The sequence below is a fragment of the Acomys russatus genome, chromosome 2, assembly GCF_903995435.1.
Source record: "Acomys russatus chromosome 2, mAcoRus1.1, whole genome shotgun sequence".
NCBI classification, from domain to species: Eukaryota; Metazoa; Chordata; class Mammalia; order Rodentia; family Muridae; genus Acomys; species Acomys russatus.
The window spans coordinates 105,118,223-105,123,924 of record NC_067138.1 but is presented as its reverse complement, the minus strand read 5'-3'; the positions used below and the strand labels follow the sequence as shown (position 1 = coordinate 105,123,924).

The window sequence follows — 5,702 nt, the reverse complement described above, 5'->3', positions numbered from 1 at the left end:
TTTTAAAATATTGTTCAAAAATCTAATGGGGATTTTAAAGGTGTGTACCACCCAGCCAGGCATGTATTGTGTTTACTTTTTAAGTAGAATGGAATGAAGAGGAGTAGTATTAACTGAAAATTATTATTTTGAAAGCTACCTAAAGTCCTATTGAGCAACAGAAAGGTACTTAAAGACCTAAGAAAATTAATGTTTTTATTGATCCACATATTATTTTGCAGTCATAAAAAATTCTGGTAAAATAACCTAGGCTGTCACTGGCTTCTGGGGCTGAAATGTGAGAATGAATTACAAATTAAGGAAGAGACTATAATATTTGATTTTGGGGTTTTAATGAATGTACAAAATTCAGGAAATTGACTTTTGGTCAAGATTGTTTTTTTAATTAATAAATGAAAAAAACAAAACCAGTCTACTTTCCTTTTCCTACTCCCCTTTTGTTTTCCCCCTTACTTCCTACTTAATATTTAGCAATCTAAATTCATCTTTTTTGTTGCTGACTTGTTTTTCTAAGGTGTGTCAGGCTACGCATGTCAGATTAGCCTTAATCCTCACCATTCTGTTTTTCAAGAGCTGGAATTACAGACAATTAAAATTTGGCAATTCAGCCAATTAAAAGTTGGTAAATTGTCCCTAACTTTGTTCTTTTCACATACAGGAACAAGAAAACGGTGTGTCGCCAGCTCACCTGCAGGAGAGGAATCCACAGCGATAGCCAGTGACAGGTGAGCTTGGGTTTGAAGTCATAGTCACCGAGTAGTATCCAGGGAAAGTCTGTTAAGAAAAGTCATTTAGTTTTGTAAATTACTAGTTCACAACTGGGGTGAACTATTCTATCTATACACTTATTTATATGACTTTCTTTTTAAAACTCTGTTGCTAAGGGAAGTAAGTATTTGTGATGTCTTGCAGGGCTCATGTAGTGGGAGTATATAATGCTTTAATTTTAATATTCATCAAGCCTACGAGTCAAGCTGAGCAAAGCTCATTCCACTGTCGCATGGACAGAGGGGAATCAGTGGCACAAGCGCGGGGAGGTGGGGCGGAGATGTAAGGGATCCGTGCAGACCTGAGCCAGCACTCGGGTGTGTTCACACTGACCTGCCACTGATGCCTTTGAGTGAAAGTGGGGAGGTTGCAGAAAGCCTGTGCATCCTCAGAATAATATTTATGTACTTCACATTGGAGTGATTGAATTAGAGGAATTATATTTTCAACATGGCTCATATGTTCATCTCATTTACCAGGTGTTTTCTGTGTGCCATACCTTATGATGTAAAGCAAAGTTTCAACCCACTTAAAGCTTGTGTTTTTTTTCCTTTTTTATTATTAATTTATTCATATTACATCTCAGTTGTTAGCCCATCCCTTGTATCCTCGCATTCCTCCCTCCCTCCCGCTTCCCCCTCTATTCCCCTCCCCTATGTCTGTGACTGAGGGGGACCTTCTCCCCCTGTATATGCTCATAGGGTATCGAGTCTCTTCTTGGTGACCTATTATCCTTCCTCTGAGTGCCACCAGGCATCCCCATCCAAGGGACATGGTCAAATATGTTAGTATATTCACCTCAACTTAGAAATGACTTATGTTGGAAAATGTTTTCAAAATCATTTCTATGAAACTTCGATGCATTTTCCACTCAGATCAGATGTCCTTTATTTCATAATATAAGTAGCTAGTGTGAGTTACCGAACACTGTTTAAAGCACTGCAGTGGTGAAGGTAAGTCTTCCAGGAAGCCTTAGCATCTCCTGCAGCACCTCATATGTCTCCCTGCTACCAAATGTTTTCATGTCCTAGGCTTCCCTACCCCACACACAATATATTTGCAAAGGACTGCTCCTTAAAATTCTGTGTTATGTTTATTTATTTGATTGGTGTGTGTGTGTGTGAGTGCACACACTTGCATGCGTGTGTGTTAGGGAAAGCATTTGCCATGGTGTGCATGTGAAGGTCAGGGGATAACTTCCAGGACTCAGTTCCTTCCTTCCGTCATGTGCCTCTCAGGGACTGAACTCAAGCCATCAGGCTGTTGGCAGGCACCTTTGTCCACTGAGCCAGGCCACTGGCCCAGCCAAGTGTTTTGCTCTTTTTTAAAATAAAAATTTAAAAGATTTGTTTATTTTTATTTTATGTGTATAAGTGGTTTTTTCTACTCTGAAAGTAGAGGCCAGATGGGGCCTCCAGATGCCCTGGAACTGAGGTTGTGCATGTGAACTGCCATGTCGGTCCTAAGAACTTAACCTGAGTCCTCCAAGAGCAGCAAGTGATCTTACCCACTGAGCCATCTCTCCAGCCACATACGTTTTCTAGTTAAAAATCCTAGTTCCTTAATGAGACCAATCTTGACTAGGTGTAAAGAACTTTTTTTAACCATTAGAACAGGCAACATGCATAAATAGCAAAAATCTGAAATTGTCTAGGAGGGTACGCATTCAGCACATGACAATTCTGGATCACAGATAATGGTATATTTGGAAGTTAGGTGAGAGCTAAACCAGGCGGCTCTCTGACACAACTGTAAAATGAAGCAGAGCTAGAAGGAAAAGTCAAAGTCCACAGTGGCAGAGGAGAGTTGGACAAAGGTGACACCACATAAACAAGTCCAAATCACAGATGACAACCCCAAGCCAGCTCTGCTTAAGCTGCCTTCACTAAGTTTACCACCCATGTCTTTCTTCCTCTGAGCTCATTACACTTTTAACAGAATGTCCCCTGGCAGTGTGCTCTCAAGTAGCAAGGAAGCTGCCCAACCTCTATTATGAGCCACTTAGGAATTTGTTTTTGTTTATTTAACTCATTAATTTCTGTCAATGTTTGTTTCTGAAAATCACACCAGTTGATGTTAAAATTACTGAATTTAAGTGGAGATACTTTGAAATACATAAAAATAATGCATTTAAAATTATTTTTCCACTTTGAAATGTTTAAAATTCTTGTAAGAGATCCATTTCTGTTTTTAAAAATATTTTTCTACCTATTTTGGAAAACCACTATAAAAACTTGATTTTTTTTTTTTTAAATCTCAAGTTAAATGGGACACATTTATGGATTAATTCTAAATGATCTTAAAATATTGTGCCAATATTCCTCATTGCTTTCTCTTTTATGCAAAATAATCATGTAGTCAAGAAAAGCATGGAAAAAGGAAGGTACCTGTTTCCAGAATGTTCATCAGGCTTTGGTATTTTGGAACCATTGTGTATCCGCTGTGCAGCCTGTACTATACACATTGCAAAGGTTTTGAAGGATTTATTTTATTTTATTTTATTTTATGTGTATGAGTGTTTTGCCTGCATGTATGTATGTGTACCACATGTGTTTCTAGTGCCTGAGGAGGTCAGAAGAGGGTGTCAGGTGCCCTGGAACTGGATTTACAGATGCTTGTGAGGGGTGCTGGGAACTCAACCCAGATCCTCTGCCAGAACAAGAAGTACTCTTAACTACCAAGCCATCTCTTTAGCAGCACTATATACAGTTTAAAATTCACTATGAGATGCTAAGTCATAAAACTGATAATCAGTTTCCAAAGAAACTGATATATAATGAAAATGACATTTAAAACATTTGTACTACATTTTTTTAATTTGGAGGGGGGAAGGGGAAGCATGCCACAGTGTTTGTGTGGACATCAGAAGACAGCTTGACGGAATCCGTTCTCTCCCACCATGTGGGTCCTGAGGATCGAACTCAAGTTGTCAGGCTTAGTAGCAGACACCTTTGCCCACTGAGCCACCTCAGAAGCCCAGAATGACATCTTATTGTGAGAATTTTCATCAGTGGTTTCCTACAATATCCTCAGCATTAATCTGTTCAGATAGAAAGAACTTGTTTACAGGGTGTTCAGTTGCCTACGTGTTAGAGTTAAAGGAGTAAGGTGTTTTAAAGAATGTTTTTGTTGAGCTGGGTTAGCTGCTTTTCTTCACAATGGAGGTATTCTGTCCAAACGACAGATAATTCTCTGCGAAGACAGTGCTGGTAATATGGGGAAATTGGATCTGAATCCTTAACCTCACGCTACTGTCAAAAATCGATTCTAAATGGATTGAAGGCCTGAATGTGGACGGTAAAAGAGTACATACCTTAAAGAAGATGTAAGACGGCTTTTTATGACCTCGAAATAGTTAAAAGTACTAATTGAAAAGGTGAGGGATTATAATATAGGCTGAATGGTATTGAACCTTTTTTGTTTTAGTATTTGTATTAAACTTGTGTGTGTGTGTGTGTGTGTGTGTGTGTGTGTGTGTGTGTGTGTGTGTGTGTGTAGCTATCCACACAGAGGTCAGAGGGTAACTTCCAAGAGTCCATCTTTTCTTCTGAAATGTGGTTCCAAGGAACAAATTCAGGTCACAGGCTTGGCAGCAAGGGCCTTGACCTGCTAAACCACCTCGCTGACTTGAAGCTTCATTTCATAAAAGGATCTTCTTAACAATTTCATAATCACTCGTTTATTGAAAAACTCCCATATTCTAACATAGCTCTGTTCTCTGGATGGTTGATTTGTCCTCTGTGCCTAGTCAGTTATTCCATGAAATATACAGTTAGAAGCAGGAAGAGAGTTATACTTCTCAGGAAGATGCCCATCTGAGTTATTAGTAGTCACTGTGTTCATCACTTGCTGTAGGTTCCTATGCATGAAACACACTTTGTTTGCAGTGACTTAGCTAATTATGTTCCATGTAATGAAAAAGATTTTGGAGACCGTCTTTATGATGTCTAAGCTAGCCTTGAGCTCTCCGATCCTCCCGCTTTTCCCTTCTCCTGTGTGCTGGAATTATGGCATTGTACTACCATGCTTGTTGATACAGGTCTATTCTTATCATGGTGTTTTGTTTTGAGATATGATATTAACTATGGCCTGTGTTGCCCTAGAATTCATTAACAGTTTCAGCCTTTCTGAGTGCTGGGACTACAGACATGAGCCACCACATCCAACTATTCAGGAAGAAAGGAAGAGTAGGAAGAAGAGCGAACATAAGAAAATGAGGGAGAGAATATTCCAGTAGGTCAGAACAGTCTCTACACTTGAGTGGAGAGTGGGATATGACTTTCTCACATACTCTGGTGCCTCACATTTGACCATGTCCCCTGGAGGGGGAGACCTGGTGGCACTCAGAGGAAGGATAGCAGGTTACCGAGAAGAGACTTGATACCCTATGAGCATATACAGGGGGAGGTAATCCCCCTCAGGAACAGTCATAGGGGAGGGGAATAAGGGGAAAATGGGAGGGAGGGAAGAATGGGAGGACACAAGGGATGGGATAACCATTGAGATGTAACAAGAATAAATTAATAATAAAAAATTTTTTTTAAAGTCCAAAAAAAAATATTTTCTTGGGCTCACTTCAGCAGTGTACACACTAAAATTGGAACAGTATAGAGATTAGCATAGCCTTGTTCAAGGATGACGTGTAAATTCATGAAGTATCTCATGTCAATAAAATCCCTTTCCAGGGAAGAGAACACCAATTGGTTATCCAATGCCAAAACATGTACAAATAACATTATATGGACTGAGCAGGTTATTGTTAGGAATATAATGATAAGAGAGGCCATGGATTTGAAAGAGCAGAGGGGTATATGGGATGGTTTGGAGAGAGGAAAGAGATTTGGGGAAAAGAAAAGGGGGGAACCTGTAAAAATCATCTGTGGCCAATGAGTATATAATTGTATTTGTATTTTAACCTTCTTAATTCTTTTTTA

The 5,702-nt window shown here is 39.3% G+C and overlaps 1 pseudogene; it reads left to right on the top strand.

The window, feature by feature from the left end:
- The first annotated feature begins 5,339 nt into the window (after positions 1-5,339).
- LOC127207510 (uncharacterized) lies at positions 5,340-5,438 on the top strand (annotated as a pseudogene).
- Positions 5,439-5,702: the final 264 nt, after the last annotated feature.